Consider the following 22,345-nt stretch of genomic DNA (forward strand, 5'->3'; position numbering starts at 1 on the left):
CCTAAAAGGCAAAGCTGAGCACCAGCGCAGCAGGGAGGAACCTGATCCTGCCTGACAACCTTCCCTGAGTGACCCAGATTGCATCAATGGGCTCTGAAGGGAGCCCACAGCCAGTGCTTTTCAGATGGGAGAATAGGATTTTCAACATGGGGCCCAAAAGAGACAAGGAGCACAGCAATGGGAAAGGAAAGCAGAAGGCCTCAACACCGTTCCCACCTGCAACACTGGTAAATGTCTCTTATTTTTCTTCCTACTCTTTTGCTTTTAAAGAAGCTGGAGAAGTCATCCCTTGTCTGCTACTTTGCATGCCAAGTGCAGGATACTGGGGAAAGCCCAATGTTGAAGACCGAACCTTGCCTTCCAGGTTACTCTTCCAAAGCCCAGAGGCATCCCAGCAGACTGGAGTAGAGCATGTGTCCAGAATGACCCAATATTTCTCCCCTTTGTATTCAAGAGTCATTTCGTAGGTAGGTGTACCAATAATTAGGTGCTGCATGTTGTGCCAGCAGAGGAGCAGTGGTAGTAAAGGAGTCTCTTGGGTTTTGCATGCTTGTTCAGAGGCTACAAATGCAGAAATATTGATGCTTATAATACATCTCCAGAGGAAAGACCAGAAGAGGCAGCAAACTCAAATCAGTGAAAGGGTCTGCATGAGCCCCGGACAAAATTATGCATGTCCCCCACATGCCAAAGTGCCCACTCCCATGAGAGTCTCCCTTTGGGACGCTGCAGCTCTGCAGTGCCTCTTGGGCTGAGCAATACCTTTTGGCTCATGTAATCTTCTTTAAATGCATCAAGCATCTTCCTATATGTAGGTGGGAAAATAGGTCTGCAAGCCACAAGCACCATTATTCTGGGCATATAAACCACTTAGAGCAACATCACCTCTTAATGGAAGAAAGGCATCTCAGCAGTAGCTACACTAGGAACCATTAGCTTACTGCCAGGCAGCTTGATCCTAGACTTTAACATGCATTTAACTACAGGTCTGCAGCACAGATATTACAGTGCTACTGTAGAAATGCACTTTTACAGGAATAGTTTTAGTGCCAATTGAACTCAGTGGCAAAAGTCCCTCTAGCTCCCATGCAGCAGGGACTCACTTCTACGTACCCACGTGCAGCTAAACGCTGTTGGGTGGAATATTTGGTTGTTAAAGTATGAGGCAATGCAATTGCAGTAAGTGTTTCGCCAGAAAAGCAGCAAGGTGAAATGTGGGGACTTAAACAGAAAACGACTTAATTACCATTTAGGTAGAGATTTTCCAGTAGATCTGAAAATCTGTGCTCCTGATGCAGCCCCAGATGCTTGTAACCCTTGTGCTACAGACACACATCAACATTCTTTGCTGGGCTAGGTCCAGTTCACGTTGGCTTTACTTAGCACCACACTCACCCTTCAGCCCAGGCGCATACTTGCCACTTAGTGCTCAGAAATACCAATTCCCAGCTGCACTGCCGGGGTGTGCAGGAGGCACAATGGGCCACATCTCTGTGCAACGTCAGTTTAACTCTCAATTTACTCTCAGCAGAGACATGCCCATTTCTAAAACAGGTCAGCTGCACCCCTCAGTTGGTAAGCTGTTCTTGCTAACTGGGATCTGTCCAACAGCAGTCTGATGCTCTTGCTAATATCAATGGAGATTTTAAATTGCCTTTAATTAGAGCTTTGGAAGATCTCCCTGTTTCTCAGCAATTAGCTTCTGTACTGGGTTTATTTGAATTGAACAGTAGCCCTCTACACTAGAGATATGACAAGCTTGGAAAACTGTTCATTTTTACTTTTTTTACTCTGCTTCTAATTCTTAACTCCATTGCCAACATGTAAAGGCTGATGTGGAGACAAAATATGTCTGAGACAATGAAAAATCTCAGAAATAGCTTAAGTCCATCTATGTCCTATCCACATGCTCACAGTTGGGTTTATTCTGCTTATAAACAGTCTGTCTCTGTTAATATGCAGTTAATTATCTCTGAATGAAGCTGCATGGTTTTGAGAAGCACTGAAAGTTTCAGGGATGGGGGAGCACAGTGGGAAGCATCTTACTGCTGCTGGCAGATCTGCTGGGTCCCAGCACTGCAAGCTGCCTCCCAGCAATTAAAAGGTCAGCGTTAGGAAGCAAAGATTGCTCCTGGATGGGATTTGCTGTCAGCAGAAGATCTTAAGGCAGAAGAAAGAGACCTGTCCCCATTCAGCACATGTCCATCTTTCAGTGTGCCCACACACATTCTCCTCCCCCCACCCCAGCTCTGTCATCCTTAGATTCTCACACAGGTGGTCATTTACCTCTCCAGCTGTCCTCAGCCTAAGACATCTGACACTGCAAACAGCCTTATCCCTACTGCATCTCCACATCCTTGTGGCCTCTAAGGCTCCTGCCCCTCCACGCTGCCACCACACCAGCTCAAAAACTGTAGAAATGTACTTACGTGAGGGATGGTATGCTCTCAGCACATCAGAACAAGCCTCCAGCCAAGTTATTAAAACCATTTAATACCACTTCTAACTGCTACTGAAGTTACACTAAAATACTTACAATTCATAAAATCATAGAATGGTTGGGGTTGGAAAGGACCTTCAGATCATCTAAGGTCTTGACATGGGCAGGGACACCTCACATTAGACCATGTCACCCAAGACTCTGTCCAACCTGGCCATGAGCACTGCCAGGGACAGAGCATTTACCACTTCTTTGAGTAACCCATTCCAGTGCCTCACCACCCTCACAGTAAAGAATTTCCTCCTTATATCTAATCTGAACTTCCCCTGTTTAAGTTTTAACCCGTTACCCCTTGTCCTGTCACTACAGTCCCTGAGGAAGAGTCCCTCTCCAGCATCCCTGTAGGCCCCCTTCAGATACTGGAAGGCTGCTATGAGGTCTCCACGCAGCCTCCTCTTTTCCAGGATGAACAGCCCCAACTTTCTCAGCCTGTCTTCATATGGGAGGTGCTCCAGTCCCCTGATCATCCTTGTGGCCCTTCTCTGGACTTGTTCCAACAGTTCCATGTCCTTTTTATGTTGAGGACACCAGAACTGCACACAATACTCCAGGTGAGGTCTCATGAGAGCAGAGTAGAGGGGCAGGATCACCTCCTTCAACCTGCTGGTCACGCTCCCTTTGATGGAGCCCAGGATACGGTTGGCTTTCTGGGCTGCAAGCGCACACTGCCTGCTTGTGTTCATTTTCTCATCAACCAACATCCCCAAGTCCTTCTCCGCAGGTCTGCTCTGAATCTTTTCTCTGCCCAACCTGTAGCTGTGCCTGGGATTGTTCCCACACAGGTGTAGGCCCTTGCACTTCCAAAGATTTCCATCGCTGTACGGTCTTAAAGCCACATAAGACTGTAGCTTTAACTGCGACCTCTGCTCCCAGTTACAGCTCTGCCTTGCTACAGGAGGCAAAAGCAGGGAAGGATGGTGCTTGTTTTCCTCCAAACAGATGTTGATGGAAAAAGCAGAAAAACAGAACCTGGAAATTTTGGTTAAAAAAAGTCCCTTACTGTGTCAGTCTTCTACAGTGATTATAAAATTGTGACTTCTTTCAAGGCGTTTATCCTTCAGCGCTTTCTTTAAAGTATACATCCACTCCTGATCTCATGGGCTCAAGCTGTACTCTTAACATTTTCTGAATTGCAGCCTCCTGATCCAGAAAAATAAGCAACACCACCAACAAAACAAGAGCACAGGTGCTGCTAAAATGACAATCACTCCCCAGGATCTGAGCCTGCAGTTACATAGCCCGAGACAGAAATCTACTGTCTGCACCATACAGCAAAAGTGCCAGTTTCCCTCCATTCAGGGATTAAATAGATGGCCACATAGCAGTTAGATGACCTGTGTCCCTGTCCAATGCTGTTAAGTACTCAAGCAGCAGCACAGCTTCACTTTAATTGCATAAGCATACAGCTTGTTCAGACTCCACTCAGGCCCACACTCAAGGATTTAAAGTAGTCTTTAGAGTAGTCACTGCCTCATGTGTATTAATCTCCTTTGCATACACATAAGGGCCTTGAAAACTTCAGCTCCCATCCTTACTCCTCCAGTACAAATCATGCACTCATTTTGATTCAACAGCATAAAAAGACCAGCAACTAATATCAGAGGGGTCAAAGAAAGCAAGGCAAAAAGTTTAGGCAGAAAAGCTCTACCAGAATCCTACATAAAGGATCAGGTGAGTTTAATACATCCCCTTTTAATCCTTACAACCGCACTCTCAACCCACAAGCAGCAAGTTTCACCAGTGCACCAGAAAGCTACAGCTGGTTTAGAGCACTGCAGGAGGAACCTTCATGTCACACAGCAAGCACCCTCTCCAGATTGGCCATTTTCGTAGGCACCCAAATTACCTATAAGTACCCAACCACAGCCATAAATCAATCAAACCATCTGCAGCTTCCACAGGAAAACTCATGCAAGACAAAAGTATCATTTTCACCATGGCTAACGGTCATGAACTTGGAGGCTGAAATTTTAGTTCATGCCAAGAAATACGGTAGTCAATAACAGATTCAGCCTACAAATAACTAGAAGGCCTGACCTGTGCAATCGGCTAAGGATAGAAGATTCATTTGTTTTTCAGTTATTTATTATCTCTCAAAAACTAGCAAAACTGGCTCATTCAGAGTTACATTTAATAAGTCATTGCTATATTCTAGCCCAGACTCCTAGAGTGATATGTCATTAGATCTGCTGCCTAGTACTACAGACAGCTGCTCCCATACAATAACACTGATTAGAGCACATATATTTGTCCAACTGAAAGAGTCTGAGCATCAGGCTGAGAACAACAAGGCGCTCAGGTTGAGTAATTAACATCCTTAAAGACCCTCTAGACAGTCCTGGGTATACAGTGTGTGCTGTAAGGAAAGGTTGTTTATTTGGGGGAGCTAGTAAGCTGGGAGAAGGGAAGTCCCTCATTCTCAATCAAAAATATTAAAGACTGGGGCTTCTGTTGTAGGACCACTGCCGAACTATTGCTTCTTCAAGAAACTGGCTGAAATCCAGTGCTCAAAAATGTTGTCAATGGCATGTTCTTAGGTGTCTTGAAGAAGATAACACAGAAACATGGGCTATCATCCACTATTGCTGTCAGCTTTATATGACAAATGTCAGCATAACACAGCCAGGGCTGTATCCTTCTGTTGACGGCAGCCTTGTAAAAGCCTGTCAGGCAACCTCATGCTGGGTCCCAGGTGGGGACAGGATTACCATCAAGAGCTATCAGGTACCACAACCCTCAAAGCTCAAATCTCTATTCTTTCACACCTTCTCCAGATTTGCCTTTTCTTCCTCCACCTTCCTCTACTGAAACCTGTGGCTATGCTATGTTCACCCTCTGACTCAATAATGAGGCTTGCATTCCCTCACACTAAGCAGATTACCACCAGCACTTGTCCCCTTTGCAACACTGCAACTAAAGTCTCTATTTCTCATCTTATTTTCCCAATTTGAAATGGCTTGGTGCCCGCATGCCTCTCTTCCTGGCTGCACCCTCATGTTTCCCCTAAGCTGCACCCCCAGCATTGCCTCTTAATGGCCACAGGAGCACTCAGCCTCTGTCTCATGCTACTAACCCACTCTCCCATCTGGTGCAGGAAGCACCATCAGCTTCCCTCAGGCTAGGTTTTATTACTAAGCGTGGAATTTTCCAAATATTGACACATTTCAGCCTAAATAATATTTTATTATTGCTTATAAAGCTGGCTCTGTTTCACCTTCTACACTACATCAAAAATTATTTAGCTGCCTTAAAAATAACTCACACATAACAGCAGCAGAAATAGGCTATGCTTAGCACAGTCCATCAGCTAAACTAAAACACCAAGACCCCCATCTGCTTATATCAAACTGTGATAGGCATAAATCAATACACACATTTCTGGGCAGTTCTCCCATAAACACGTATCTACACAGGGAGGAAACCACATACATTCAGCCTAATTGAATAATAATGTAAATTACAGTAAACACAAAAATGACACCTTGATGCAGTACAATAAACATAATTTACACAGAAAGCTGAATACTAGGATAAAAGATACTCTACAAAACAACGCACAGACAAAAAGGAACTACTGCAGACTACTGGATATACCTTGGATGGACTTCTGCCACTTGCTTACAAACATCCTGCCCTATTTCAAACGGCTCCCAATTCTTTGGTCCAATGCCTCAAAAAAAGCTGCTTTCCTCAAAATGTCTCGCCTAGAAACTACACAAAACTGGTCCCAACAAAACAACCACCACAACTCTTCCTGAGCAAGCTATTCTGTAGCCTCTTAATCTACCCTTGGTCATGAGCACCTGGAACCTGGTGAGCACCTGGTCTGATTGCTCTGAATTGTCATAGTTTCATTAACTTTAACAGATCCCTGACGACAATTTGTATCAGTTGAGGACCTAGGAGCTAATTCCTTTATTTGTTTGAGCCCAGCCCATGTTTGGAGATAACATAGTAGGGAAAAATAAAAAAACATACAAAGCTTTATTTCCTATTAAGCTTGAAGCCAGGCAGCGGTAGAAGTTAACTTGCTTGCAAGCAAAAGATTTTACTTTGTGATACATTGATTGTACCTCTGAAATTCAGGCAAGAGGTTTCACATCCACTTATTTAACAACAGCTTCAAGGGACAGTGAGCAGGAGGCAGAAGATGTCTTGGATGTTTTCATGTTGCTAAGGAAACTGCCTCTGTGATGACCATTGCTCACCACAGCTGGGTCACTTGGGCTTTGCTTCTTAGAGTAAAGGATGAGTCACGGCTGGAGAGTAAACTGCACAAACTTGCCAAAGACTGCTTTTATTGCCTACTTCCACTCAATTAACAGTTATATCCAACTCTTCAAATAGACACAGAAAAAAGAATACAACCGCTATTTTTTCCACACACTGTTACAGGTACTGGCAACGCTAGGGTGAACATTAGGATGTGTCATGCCAAAATGTCTTGATGACACAACACTGGCTATCACTGTAAAACTTTGGTGAATTGTAGTACCCCTTCCAGCTGCAGCTGCTGCATTAGGTGCTCTTAAGTTTGGGGTATTAGACCTCAGGATTCTCAGTTATGTTTCAAATTTTCTGTTAGTCCAAAGCTTGAAAGCTGCGATTGAGTTAATATCCAAACCAACCTCTACACATGAGGCTGCAGTACTCCAACGTTAACTCTAAGTGGGATGAGATTCCATCTGATGAACCTTGGCTCAGACGACTGATAGTTCTGTTTGTTGTTGCCAGCTGTGAAACAGCAGGGTGCCTGAGATGAGCATCCGCAGCATCCACTTCCACAGGCCAGGATGTTGTTCTTTGTTTCTGGATCTAGATAAAAATTCATCAGACTTTTGGGAAGGAAAAGGGTGTAAGGTTTCATAGCACAACAATGCCACGAGCTGCTAAGTGACCATTCTGCCTGACATGATAGGAGTCTTGTGGGAACGCTGCTTTTGTGGGATTTTCGTTATTTTCTTGGACTGATCTGTGAAGAAGGGCTAATTTTATGTGATATCAGCCACATATTTTCAGATGACAGCATATAGAAATGGTTTATTTTAGATCCATCCAGCAACCTGAACACATAATCCTTTTTGCAAGGATTCAAAGCCAGTTCCTCAAAGCCCTTCCCAGAACTTAACACAAGAGTATCAAGTGAATGTCTTTATATACACTGATTATCTTTCTAATTATTTGTAAAAAGAGATGACTGATTTCTGAATTAAGACTTAATGAAGATGTAACAGCTTGGCATTTGAGCATCAGTGACTTTGTTTCAGTGATTTTTCTCATCTACTCCCTTAAGTAGAAGCTAGCTCCCATCACATAGCTCCAGGGCCAGCGCTGTATCTTGAAGGGCCAACAGGCAGTGTACAGATGTTGGAAAAAGGCAGCAAAACATTCACATGTTTTGAGATGCAGGTCTATGCGGCCCACAGCAGAAACCTGTTGGAGCAAGACTCTCTGCATATCGTATTATCAATACTGCAGCATCATGCAGCATGTAACAGGTTGCCTCCATGGCAGCCAGACAACTGGACCCAACCTGAAATCATTTGCAGGCTTGTTCCTCCATTTTCCATAACACGACTGGTGCTAAAGAGAATTTTGTTTGTTTCCAGACTTCCTTAAAAAAAACTTCACCTGGCTTTGACCTCAAATCCTTCTGCTCTGACTGGGCTGAGAGAAGATTGTTCTTTAGGACTCCATCACTTGTTAATTCTCTTAAAGAGATTACTCAAATCTCCTAAACAAACATCAGACTAGATTTTGGGTTCAGCATAGGTGCTAAAATGACCTTGCTGATAAAATCAGCATGATCTAACCTCACAAGTTGGAGAGGGATGCCTTGGATGTAATTTTGACTCGGTTTGACTATCATGGTAAGTTATCTGACTGCTCTGCATCTCTGTTCCCCTATCTCTAGTATTCTTGCAGTGTTCCTTGAGAACCAATACAGAAAATGTCAGGTCTTCCAGATCTTTGTGGGAAACACAATATATTGACAAAGTCGCTGGGACTACACACAACTTGCTGTTTTCTTTTACTAATGTTTATTGCTTTTTCTTTTTTCTCATATTTGAGCTCTCTGGTTCATTTCAGTGTCAGCATGAGGCTGGTTTGCACAGCATTCCAACTCCTGTGTTAATCAGCATTCGGCTGGGTGCTCCGGTACAGGTGCTAGGGCATGATATCATACCCCAGGGTCCTCTGTGGACTCACCTCCTTTGCCTGCCGCCTTTGGGTGATTTGCCCTCTGTGCAGCTATTAGCCAGATTTATTTATGTTCTGTGTCTATTTGTGTAGATTTCTTTCTGTCTTGTTTGTGTTTCAGAAATAATTAACCCTGCAACGACAGATGTGGATTTTGATTGTGTAACAGACAATTTCTTAAGAACTAGGAGTAGCTCAGCAAGTCTTTTTGTCATTGTGTTGTGGCCAGGAATGAAGCATAGAAGTTTTATCTGTGATGAGCTTTTCACAAAACATGGATCACTAAGTCAAAACTGTATCACCTTTAACCTATACCTCTTCTGCTGTTGTTCTGTTACTGTTCTTTAACCCCAGCAGATTTCGTTGCAAAATCTCTAGCATCTGTAATGGAAACAATTCCAAATCCAGTAAGAATTCACAGAATATAAAAAAAAAAAGTAATATCCTTGAAGAGCAAAACCCATTGTGACTGAAGCACTTCCATGTAATTTCAAATCTCTTTGCCCAGTTTTCAGTTGAATTTATCCATTTGCTAATTCGAATTTTCTAGTACTTGGCTTACAATATCTAAACAAATATCACTCATGTGGAAACACATTAAAATTCTACCACAAGCTGGAACTTCTGGCTTCAAAAGTCTTGTCAGTTTTGCTCCTCAACTGTCAAGATGTAATGGTGGGTATGCCTTCCTCTCCTCAAAAATGTATTAGTCGCATTCACTGTTCCCTTCCTGAGCACTGTGCTCCATTTCACTCTCACTGTTGTCCATTATGGCAAAATTATCCTATTTCTACTACAAGTATATCTTGATGAGAAATATAACTTTTTCTGAAAGATTTCTTCATATGCTATTCTTTAGTTTTCCTTTGTTATTAATAATTTAGTATATTTTTATAAAAAATGTTGACACTGAGATGTGCTACACATAGACATTTCAAAGAATTTTACTATGACAAAATATTGGGAATTGTGCACAGTAGTCAGAGCTGAGAAACTGCGTTATACACTCTTGACTTCTGACAAAAGGAAGAGTGATCTGATTTTGTTCTGATTGCAAGAGCTGTCATCTGAGGTGGCAGATCAGAAGGCTACATTCCATTACACCACCTTTGGTTCTCATGTCCCAGATGAGGCAGGGCTGGGTCTTGCTTCTGCACATGGAATGCCATGCAGGGGGGGCACAGTGGATCCCACCCTCTCTTATCCCAGCTGGGTTCCCAGGGATAAAAGCGTCTGTAAGGACTCCAGGCTGAGTCTGAAAGTGCATCTCCGGATGAGGCAGCTGAAATTCGCTTTGTGCTCAGTAGTGCTGGCTCCCTTCCCTTCACAGCTGTCTCTTTCACTCCTCAGGGGCTTGTATTTCTGTGAGCTAATTTAAGGAGAAAAGCCTCTTTAATCTGGTATCTTACAGACCCAGAGTATGGCTTTTTTTTTTTATTTTATTTTAAATAAAATATGAATATTAAGCTCTTTAGGCAAGGACTTTGTCTTCCAACATCTCTTAAAAGGATTTAGTATGTTGCTGGTATTAGAGGTGTAAATACTACAATAATATAATACAGTTTGGAGCTCAGAAACTTGTTTCATTAGGAATAGGCTCACAAAGTGTATCTCTGTGTTGTGAAGGAAAAGGCTAAGGTATGAGGAGGGCTTCCCACAAAGTTATTTCTGAGCCTTGCCCTGGAAAATTTTGGCATCAAGAACCTATTTTGATTTAGGTTTTCTTGTCATTCACAGGGCTTTTCTCGTTTTGATTCTGAATGCAAAGATGTGAAAAGTACTTAATAAAAAAAAATTCTTTTAGAAAAGAATATACTGAAAAAATAATTTAACAGAATAGTAATGTTCTTGTACCACAGAGCAAATCTAATACCAACTTTATAAATTTAGTAAGATCTCTGCAAAAGCAGAGAAGTTCAATCTGAAGTGCATTCTTGAGGCTGAGGCCAATGTCCATCCAGTACCATAGAAATACTTTATCAGCTTCAATACAAGGCAGGTCAGGCATCCACTGCACTTGGATTGTCAGTGGCTTTTACTGTATTTGCTGAATATTTCACTCCAACTTGACACTGCCATTAAAGTAACATCCAATTTTCACAACAGTACAAATTCTCAGTATAGAAACATAGAATTCTATATGGGTTTAGATTGAAAAGACCGTTAAGATCGTTGAGTCCAACCACTAACCTTGCACTGCCAAATACACCACTAAACCCTGTGTGCTGCATATAGATGTCTTCTAAATCCTCCAGGGGCAGTGACTTCACCACTTCCCTAAGCAGCCTGGTCCAATGCTTGAGAACCCTTTTAGTGAAAAGTTTTTTCCTAATATCCAATCTAAATCTCCCTTGGTGCAACTTGAGACCATTTCCTCTTGTGCTATCGCTTGTTACTTAGAAGAAGAGATAAACAAAGCAGTCAAACAGGACCTGCCTTTCATAAACCCATACCTACTGGGCCTGGTCACATGGCTGTACTGTACATGCCGCAGGATAGCACTCAAGATGATCTGCTCCGTAACCTTTCCCAGCACCCAAGATCAGACTGACAGGTCTATAGCTCCCCGGATCCTCCTTCCAGCCACTCTTGTAGCCAGGCATCACATCTGCTAACTTCCAGTCAACTGAGACCTGCCTGCTGAGCCAGGACTGCTGATAAATAAAAATGGCTGTGAGCCCTTCCACCGGTTCCCTCAGTACTCTTGGGTGGATCCTGTGTGGCCCCATAGACTTGTGTGTGTTTAAGTGGTGTAGCAGGTTGCTGATCATTTCCCTTTGGATTAGGGGGCTTCATCCCACTCCTCATCTGTGTCTCCCAACTCAGGGGTCTGGGTAGCTGAAGGAAAACTGGCTTTACTATGAGAGACTGAGGCAAAGGCAGCATTAAGTAACTCAGCCTTTACATCATCCATTGTTACTATGTTTCCCTTGCATCCAAGAAAGGATGGAGATTCTCTTTTTGTTTCCTTTTGTTGCTAATGTATAGCAATGTATAGCAACACTTTCTATTGTCTTTTAGACCATTAGCCAGATTAAGGTCTAGTTGGGTTTACAGAAAATTTCATCTGCCTCTTCATCCTGGTTGAGTGGTCAGCAACAGACTCCCACCATGATATCTGCCTTGGCTTCCAGCTCCTCCTGTTTGTTGCCTATGCTGTGAGCATTGGTGTAGATGCACCTCAGTTGGGCATCCCACCACCTTTTTTGTGGGAGAAGCCCTAATTTCTATGCGACCATTCTCAGACATGCCATCATTTCTAACATGCGCCTAACATAACCCTACTGCTCTTGAATGCAAAGAGCAGGAGGCACTGCTGTGTTTATGCCAGAGCCACTTCCTCCATTAAACAAGAACCAAGTTGGTCTAGAAAAATCACAAGTGGGTGGGAGGCAAATATCAGACCTTCTTAAATGCAGTGTAATCAATAGGCAGACTCTACACAAGAATCCTAGGCTAATCCTCTGAGGATCCCTAGAGTCAACAAGATACAGGTTGCCCATCTTGCAATGATTACACCGTTGTGTTGCCATCCATTGTATTTCTCATTTCACTAATGACCAGTTCATTGTACTCTAACTACTTCTTTACTACCCATGTCCGCTGGAAATGATCACCTTCCTTACCCATAGATCCTAAAGGCTCTATGCCATAGTACATGTGGAATTCAACAGGCTTCAATGTACATGGAAACAGTTGGCAAATGCAGCTGCTGTGCATCCAGCTATCTAAGTCTACCATTTTTTGCAGGTCCCATCAATGTTTCCCAGTTGAGTGTTCCATTAACTTTTTCACCCCTTATTTCTTAAAAAAAGACCAGAAATAATCTTAATCCCCCTTATCTTGCTACACTATTATCTTGCTACATTCCTGGTGGCTTCACACAGAGATTCTGTGGAACCATGTTTTTTTATTTAGCTCAAAATTGGCTTAGGGGAAGACAGTGTAAAAAGGTCTTTCCTTGAGCAAGCTAGAAACAAACATGAAAGTCTTAGTTTGTGACTGATTTTAATTCAGATCAGAGGAGTGTTTGTTTTACTGTAGTTTCAGAGAAGGGAGCATCTCTCTTTTGAGATGGGAGATAGATTCTGATTTGATCCTCCCTTTAGATTAGTCCATTAGAGGAGCCCAGGATGATCCACACATCCTTGTGTGCTGGAACCAGCTATTAACTCACCCCTGTTAACTCTGGAAAGGCATCACTACTGATCATGATGTCAGTAGTGTCCTTTCCCTGATGAACTGAGAGTCTCTGCAATGGAAAAAGGAGGTGTGAAGACTGGCATCTGCTTAAATACAACTGCCCAGGAAGGAAACATACTGAATCCACTTTAGTGTAGGATTGAAGTAATTTTATGGATTGTGCATTTGAAAACGCTTGTATATTAATAACTTCAGTACAGAAGCTTTCAAGTTTGAAGCAAGCCTCTCAGTCTCTTGCTTCAGAAAGCACAGTCCAAAAGCTATTGATCTATTCATACAGAGAAGCGCCCAACAGAGCTCTCAGAATCCATGCAAACACTCCGAAAAAGATTCAATATAAATAATAAATAAGTAAAGACCCAGGAAATAGAAAAGTACAATTTAAAACTAGTGGAAATGTTGAACCAAAGAATAGCTGTTTATAAGCATTTCTACAAAGGCAATTCTGAGAAAGGGAAAAGAGAGTGCAAAAAGTAAGTGGATAATTTCAGAGGTGGCAGACCAGACAAGCAACATCCAGCTCAAGGGAGATTGGCAATGGCTAGAATGTGGTGGAAGCAACACTGGGTTTTTTTTCAATTTTGATTTTATATATGAATTTAAAAGTACGTTGTACAAAACAAGGCCTGAGCGCCATTACTGAACTCAACCCAGGGGAAAGTAAAGGAGCATGAGCACATGTATTCACATACATGTGTTTTCCATGGCTGGGCGGTCTAATTTTGCACCCATGTTCTTTTCTGAGGTCAAGAAAAGTTTTGACATGAACCCTGTTTCCTTCATTTGCTGAGCCACTTTTCATCTGCCTTGGTTGCCCCTGAAGCTGATATGAGATGGGATGGGACTGAGTCAGGCACCACCACCAGCCTTTTAAAATACATATCAGCCAGTTCATCAGGTCAGGATTTAGGCTGATACCCATTTGGTAGGCTTTGGGTCATGCTAATCCTACACTATAGTGTGGACAGCCTATCTTGAAAATATTTAAATTCTTCTTCAAGGCCTGATGACATCCAGGAGCCCAAAATGCTCAGTGCTGGGTACAGCAGTAAATAAAGGCCAGCTCCAGCCCTGGGCAACTCACAACATGCTCTAGTTTCATTTCAGGTGTGGCACAGCCAAAAATATAAAGATAGGTTCAGACCAAATGCCATTTCACCCACTCCAGTGGATTGCATCTTACCCTCTAAAGTAAATCCCAGGTGTGAGTAGCCATGCTCTGCTTGGCTTTCAATGAGGAATGCCAGCAGCCCAGTATTCTGAGGAGAAAAGGTCACAATACAGTACGATTTCATCTCATCCACTTTAGTGTACATGAAAATATTAAGAACTTGCAAAAAATGATAATAATTATCAGCTGGGAAAAAAAAAAAATGGTTTAGCCTGTAAGGCTGAGTCCTTCTGGAGAAGTTAATTAAGTTTTGCCAGAAAGATTTAAGCTTTTCCTAAAAGAAGGAAATAAGCTCCACTGCAGTCCCAATGCAGCAAAACGGACATGTATCTTGTGCACTGTCTCTGTGAACATCTGATGTGAATCAGCATTGTTTGCATTTCAGTTATCACATCCCAGAAATGAAGCACCTCCTTTCCCTGCAGGCAGCCTCAGCGCACCTAGAACATGAGTGAGCAGGAGTTTGGCGCCAACCTGAACCGCATTGCTTCTTGGTGCAGCCATATAGACACAGACAAAGCCAAGCATCTGCTGTGACTGCAGAGGTTACAGGACAGTTGTTTGGCTGGCATAAGTTAATGCATCACTATCAAAATCAGTGGAGAGGCCCTGATGGAGACAGTAAGTGCAGATAGAACAGATCCAAGTGGTGGTGGGAAAGAAGAGAGAGTAGGAGGAGACAGAAGGCACCAGGCAAATAAGAGAGGGAGATCAGGAGGTGACCTCAGGTTATGAAGCACAGTATTTAAAAAAACACAGGGGAAAAAGTACTTTGTCAGACAGCATCATTAAATTGTGGTGCTTCTTGGCAGAAGATCCAGTGAAAGTTACAATTAGAGATGGCTTGGGATAGAGGTTAGACAGTTCTGAAACCTGCCAACTGCAGGATACCAGGAGGGTACATGAGGTCCCACAGGCTGGTCACAGCATCCCTTGCAGCTTGGTGCAGTCCTCACACCTGTACCAAAAACTCATCAGTGGCAACCTGGCCCTGAATGGGGTGAACCTGGGCTTTCGCCTGGCATCACTGCTCCTTAAATACCTTCCAAGAGGGAGAAGCAGAGGACAGGTCACAGGCTGATTTAATTCAGCTCCACTGAAGTCAAGCCAGACATCAGGATGAAGCTAAAAGACTGCTGAACTCAATGCTGGAGAAAGGGTAATGCTGCTGAGTTTCATACATGGTCCAAAGGACACTGAGGGGAAGAAAAAGAGAGAGGGGTTAAAGGTTTAAAAAGCATTTTGATAAAACAAGGTATTGTCAAAAAGTCAAGCAGAAGCCAAGATGTAGCCAGATCTGCTCTTATTTAACCTTCAGAGTGAGATCAGGTCTCAGCCTTTCTATTCTTGGTAACAGCTGATGAACACAGTGTAACAAGGCATTAATAAACATCTGCCCAGCTCTTAGATTAACATGGAGAAGAATTAACGGAGGTCTTAGCATGTTCATATTTTCTAATTATGGCAGATGACTTTATTTATAGAAATAATGGGGAGAATGGAAATTACCACTGACACTATGTCAATATATGTAAAGAAATCCAATCATTTAATTGGATTACATTTGGCTAAGGAGTCATATGAATAAAAAGCCCTTCTTAAAACAGTTCAGTGGTCAGTGTGTACTTCATGTTAAAAAGCTATTAAGATTAATATTCTTTTCAATTAATCAGTGGGAAAATAAGTAATTTCTGACACGTGTATTCCTGTGCCTTTGACCCTGACAGGGACAGGGCTGGGAACAAAGCTTTCCACCAGGAGAGGTGAAGGCCACTGTCCCTTGTGTAGCTTCCTGGCTTTCTATATCCTCTCTGGACAACCCTTCCCTCAAGTCCCTGAAGTATCCAAAATAATAGAACAATGCCCAGACTGAAGCCTGTGCTGTATTTTGGTTGTTGCTGACCATGGCTAAGCCAGCTCATGCAACAGCTCTGCTTCATGCAGTGCCCTCCACTCTACCACTGGTGATAAAATATCATCAGTGCTTCTGTGGGAACAATATCATACTATACCACTGAGATAAATAAAGCACAATTTAAGCCTTGATATGTTTAAGCCTCCTAAGAGAGGGGGAAAGGCCTATAAAACTCCTGCTAAAAGAAACATGGCTGTTTGAAGCTTAAGTAAATCCTGAAGCCAGCTTTTATCGGGAGGTGCTGGCATTGGTATTAGAGAGCTACTGGGGTTTAAGAAAGCTCTGGGCTGACTATGGCTGTTTCTCAGGGTTTTAAAATACATTTCATAATGTTCAGTTCAGTTAGGCAGTTTGGATCTTTTCTCCCAGAAACAGGAAAAATGAAATAAAGCTACAGTTATGGTGGCAGATGGTCTGTTACACACAGAGCATTGCTAGTAATTTTGCTCCTTGCACATTGAAGAAGGAGATTTGGAGCGATGCTGGAAAGCCAAGAAAGTCCTCTGGCTCTCTCTTGTTTATCCAGAATGTGTTTCCTAATCCATTCTGATCTTCCAAAGCTATCAGTCTGAATTAATGAAAACAGAGCAAGGAAATCTTATTATTTCTATTAATTATAGAGGCAGATTTGTGCAATAAACAGAATTCATATCCCTATGGTGCTGCCTAAGTACCTATAATTCACCCGCTCCTCTCACAACAGCAAAATCTTCTTCACATTGTTTTACAAATTAGCAAACCTGAAATCACACCATGTACAGTGTGATGAAATTTAGTTAACTGTAGGGGATGTGATCTGCTGAAATCCACAGGTGGTATTCCAGTGCTGCTTCTCGCTGAGACTGAGTCACAGCTCCCAAATTAAGTACTCCTAGATCAGCTTCATGTTTTCCATAGAAGTGAAAATACAGTTTCTCAGGAAATACTGTCAGTTGCTTGCTGCCATTGCTGGTACTCTTCCAAGTACTGACAAGCTAACAGTTGGGAAGATATGCTTTCAGAGATAAGCAGAAAGGGGGGACAGGACACAGCTACAGCCAACCTGACTTTTCAGGTCAGTCAACTGGCTTGTATTTACTACAGAGTACAGTGGAGTAACATCCCATACATGGATATCTTTTCTCAGTAGCCCATGTTCAATACACGCATAGCCCATGGGAATTTATTTTGTGGGTCAAAACCTTCAGAAACAGAACTGGTGGTGCTGCCTCCTGGTCAGTCCTTCCTCTCCTACCACCTCAACACCAGTGTTGGCATCTTGTGGAAAGATTAACAGCAGCAATGGGTTGGATGAGCATCTTCTGTCACTCTATGGCCACCTTCATATCAGATCAAGCCTGGGACTAGAAAGCCACAGAAGGAGCTGACTGGTGAAAGCACTGTTGCTCTAGCAGCAATGAAGGAAGTGAGAACTTTCAAGGTGGTGGTAAAAAAACGAAATTCCTGAGGGCATAAAGAGGAGCTGGAAAGTTGTGGAGTGGTAGTCATTTTTGCTCCACTTCAGCTCTCCACCTTCCATATTACGTAAACTTTGCTTTTCTCTGCACCTGAGAAAGAGGAAGCAAATTGCTGATTCCAGGTTGGTAAATGCATTTGATGGCAGAGCTCCTACAAGGAGCTCAGAGCTTTGAACCAGCAAACTGGTCTGACTGGGGAGCACTCTGGCAACTGAAATATACCCCAGTAGCAACACTTTCCAATAGCTGTAAGGTACCAACAGCAGACCACTTTTGATGGCAACATATTCTGATAGCAAATAAACAAAAAAGGAAAAGGTAGGCACTTCTCTGGGCTATAGTGTAAAATGTTGGTTTCTTTTATCTACTACTCACAGTGCTGCTGGTGTTACATTTTAAGCATTTGACTCAGACATTTAGGTAGAAAACCAATAATGTTTGACTTTGATTGAATATTGGGCATGAATTTCCATTGTGACAAAAGGTAAAAAAAAATACAAACAGCATGAAGAAATAAAAAAGCTAGTATTGCACAAAATGTTCCACATCAATTTTTAAATCAGATACTGAAAAATCTCTCTTTTGGATTGCATGAAGGTCAAAATTCAGTTTTGACAGCAGGGATTATATTTAGATACTGAACCTCCCACCAGTTTAGGAAGAATATTTCTTCAATTACATCCAACATTAGTCCAGATGTCAGGATTTCCCAGGGGACCACAGCAAATTGAAGAAATGCCTTTGCTCTGCTGCTGACAGGTTCTGTGGCATTGCCCTACCACTTCACACACTTCTGCTTTCAGCTCCTGACCTCACTGATGTAAATAAGAAGAGAAACAAGTACCTGGTCTCTTCTGAAGTACATGTCAAAGAGCATGAAAATGATATACTTCATTAAGCTACTACACCAGCTTTAAAAGAAGAAATAGAAAAAGCTGAGCTAGGGAAATCACGACAGCATTTCCAGCATAAGGAAGAGGAGCAGGTGGGGGTGAAAGTTAAAGTTTATACCCTACAAAATAAAAATGCAGTCCATACTGCAGCAGCCTCTGATTATATTTTTCTGTAATTGAATTACTACTATCAGATTAATATGGGGGAAAAACCCTCTGAGCACACCAGGAAGAAGACTGCTGGTTTTTATTTACTAACTACACCGTATTACAGTGTTACAACAGGGACAGCTCAAGTCATCTGCAGGTTGTTGGCTGTAACCTTAGCAAGTTTTCCTAAGTGTGCTTACACTGATGCAAATAAATTTAAAATTAAAATACCAGCTTTTAGCAGCAAGATAAGATTTTGAGAATATCTACACATGAGAAACATTTTTGGTTAAATTTACCTTAGCAGCCTCCTCAGTCACAAGCTCTGCTGTAAAGCACCTTTATAATGAGATAGATACACACCCACTGTATTCCGCGGGAGGTGGAAATGGTCTTCAAGATTTCAAGGTTAATGTGAAAACATAGCTCTTCTGCATTTTGATTCAAATGCAATTTACGTGATTTCTGGAGCTTAGGGATTCTTAGGAGAAACAGAGGCAGGAAGAGCTTTCATTAAAGCATCAGAATGGTGAAAATTAACAAGCATTATTAATTAGGTTAAACAGTCTTAAAAATTAGAGAATACAGTCATAACCTACAAGTTCTGATTTTCAAAATCTATTTCCTTCAGTTATTAATGGCAATATCAAATGCTTAGTAAAAGCCTCTTGCTGGGAAGAAGGTGGGTGGACAATCGCATGGCTAAATGATGGACCCCTTATAGAAAAAGACCAGAGAAGATAAGATGGTGCAGGCTGAATCTGTGGTAATTATTTGAACAAATCCCATCTGCCTGGCACTCATGGGTCTTGCTTTCTTGACAAGAGTGTGTCTTCAATGCACTTTTTAGAAGCCAGAATCTGTTTTTAATCTCCCTTGCGACTTTAGCGTGTTAAGACAATGGATTTTGTCTTGATCCTGATAGTTCCTGTCATTCAGCAACTGCTGGGTGGCAGCTGGCTGGCATCAGCAGCACAGCCCTGATGCCCAGAGCAAAGCCAGCAGAGTACAAGGATGATCAATCCCAGTGAGTTGTCATGGGGCTCTCCAGCTTGGCAGTGTCCCCAAGACAGAGATGAGACGTTTGGATGAATGTCACTACTTAACGGTGAGGAAATTTGTGCCTACAGCAGATGAATTGTTTCCCACTTTCTGAAGTTGTTCATATTGCAAGTGGCGGTTCCCAACATACCAACTAGCTACCTTCAACTGTGTGAAAGGGGATGGTGCACATAGCTGCTGAAACAAAGTGAGAGCTTTTTTCCTGATTAAGAGTCCAACACATATGGACATCATGCATCCACACATGTAGACACATGGCATGTCCTGAACACCACCACTGTGTAAGGAGTTGTGAGAGATGGGTAGGAAGCCAGCCACACTAAGATACCCATGCACAGCCTTGCAATTCCCCTCAGCAGTGGGACAGAGGAGTGGGAAGCAGGAAAGGAAATAGTGGGATCTAGGGGCATGAGTTAGGAACTCTCCTGAATCTGCAATCTGCCCTGGTCATCAAAAGTTGGACTGCTGGGCACCAACATGGTCAGGTGAACCCACTGTATAGGAGAAGCTGTTCAGTGCCAGATCTCACACTGACTTTGCTAGAAAAGCAGCTCTTGCTAAAGTATTTTGCACTTGAACATCTGTACCAAGAAGGGTATTTTCCAGGAGCTACTACAAAATAACTTCCATAAAGGGGCCCCACAACCAAAAATCTATTTCTGAATACTGACAACTGGCCCAGTAACTAAAAATCTATTCCTGCACCCTGACAATTTCAGTGTGCTGCCAGTGCACAGTTTTGCCAGTTTTGCTGTCACCAATTCCTTCAGGCAGTTTTGCCCAGCACTGTTGAAAAGGAAAACATTCTCTATACCCTGGGGGAAAGAAGTGTGGAAGTCCTATTATCACTGACAGAAGTTTTGTCTCTAATTCCCCATCTGCTCTTCTGAATGTTAAACTACAGTATTGGCACATAAGCTTAAATGATAAATAGGGATTCCAAACAGAAAGCAAAAAAAAATTAGGTAGGCTGGTGGTGTCTGCAAAAATGTGGTGTGGGCGCTCATGTTTCAGGAAAGGGAAATTATAGGACAAAATAATGTTGTTATGTGATATTGATTGAGGGGAAATGTTAGCACAGAATAGGATGAAGTAATGGGTCAAAAGCAGACTTATTTATTTCTTTGATCTTTAATCCATATGGCATCCTGCACAGCTCCTCCTTCCTATTCTTATTGTTATTTGTGTTTAGCAGCCAAGTAAAAAAACACATAAGGCAAGAAATCTGAGAAGAGAGTAATAATGTGCATAGTATTAACTCGTTGGTTTTGGAAATATCCATTTATCTTGGTTAAATAAAAGCTTAGCCCAAGTACTAAGCCAAGTAATCATGATTAGGGAGAGAAAAAGACATTCACTTCTTTGGAAACTCAATACTCTTCAACAGTAATAGCACTGCAGTTAACATTTTTCGAAGCTGGACTATTGCTGTAATTAATATAGTTTGTTGCCGTATGAGGAGTGGAAGCATCTGTGTCTGCTCCTACCCTCATTTTCATTTGTAGACCAACTATGAGACCAAAATACATTGGGGTTTTGTTTCATAGGCATGGCCGCTTCACTGTTCAGAATGCTCCACTGGCTTCAGAGGACTGCCAAGATTTTTTTATCTTTGTTGGTTCAAAACTGTGTAGAGGGAATATGTACACTGCTCTCTCTTAGAGAGACTGCTTCTGTTCTTTTCACTTTTTTCCTGACCCTCAAAAGTTGGTTTTAAGCTAAAAAGTATATTACAAGAACACATCTATACAGAGAGCCTCAAGTTCTCAAGTTACTGTTTTCTTAAGGAGGTTAAATCTCTATCTGTACCATCCAGTATATCATGAACTGAATTCAACCACAATGCACGTGATTTAGTACTTACACTGATTTGTGACCTAATAGGTTGGTGCAGCACTGTACTAAGCCTGGCTCATCATTCTCATCTCAGTAGTCATTTGACTCACTGACTCTGCCAGTTTTCCCATCCACTTCATACCACCACTTCTGTAGATTTCATTACTACCTTTCTGCAGTATGCAGCCACTCCTACTCTCTCGTGTGTGTGCATATCCATATTTTCTTTTATATTATGTTCCCTGTCTTTCTAATACCCTGCCTTAATGTAACACACTTAATTTCTAACTTTCTCCCAGTCTTGTCTATCAGGCTGGTTCTGATCTGTGTCCTAACTATGAATGTATTCATTAGAAACACTTCCTTTAGCTCTTTAAGCTAAAAATTGTCCTCTGGGACATGCACCTTCCCTGTAGGAATTAGAATTTTGCACTTTTCTGTTTAGTCACGCAGTATGTTTCTGTCCCTAATATTCTGTGCCTTGGAAATCCCTACCAGTAGGCAAAGCAAACAAGGAGCTCCAGAGAGCATCTTCATGAGTTCAACAGTCCGTGGACATGCAGCCATATTGAGCGCAACTTAGACTCAAAAGCTAACAGGTGCCTGACTCTACAAAAATAAAATTTAAAAAATAAGGACACTTGAAATCTTCAGTTGTGTGAAAATTACATGAAATGTATGCAGGAGAAGAAGTCTCCGGGGGGGCATGAAATCCTGTTTTGTGAATTTGACGCATCAGTTCATCATATTTAACAAAGAGGGCTCCTGGTGATGAAGTCTGTGTCCTGAAAGGATATGGAGCCACCACAGAGTGTTTATGCTGCAGAATGTACCCTTTTGCTATAAGACAAAAAGGAAAGAGGCTCATGAAATCTAAGCTGGATGTTTGCTTTTACTACAGAGGTGCTTACTTCACAGTTCCATACCTCAGTATCAGTAGTATGAAGGTATTATATC

General features: G+C 42.2%; 1 protein-coding gene and 1 long non-coding RNA gene across 8 annotated transcripts in view; one reads left to right on the top strand and one right to left on the bottom strand.

Annotated features, from left to right (window-relative positions):
• Window positions 1–6,447, bottom strand: part of LOC134155588 (uncharacterized) — a 47,878-nt gene extending 41,431 nt beyond the window's left edge. The window contains exon 1 of the long non-coding RNA XR_009961628.1: window positions 6,095–6,447. This is a non-coding gene — a long non-coding RNA (uncharacterized LOC134155588). The remainder of the gene's footprint in view (window positions 1–6,094) is intronic.
• Window positions 1–22,345, top strand: part of LOC134155587 (calcium-activated potassium channel subunit beta-2) — a 148,091-nt gene that overhangs the window by 101,066 nt on the left and 24,680 nt on the right. The gene's annotated exons all lie outside the window — the stretch shown is intronic.

Source organism: Pezoporus occidentalis, unplaced genomic scaffold (genome assembly GCF_034315485.1).
Source record: "Pezoporus occidentalis ecotype Australia unplaced genomic scaffold, CSIRO_AGI_Poc_V1 ctg8, whole genome shotgun sequence".
Taxonomy (NCBI): Eukaryota; Metazoa; Chordata; class Aves; order Psittaciformes; family Psittacidae; genus Pezoporus; species Pezoporus occidentalis.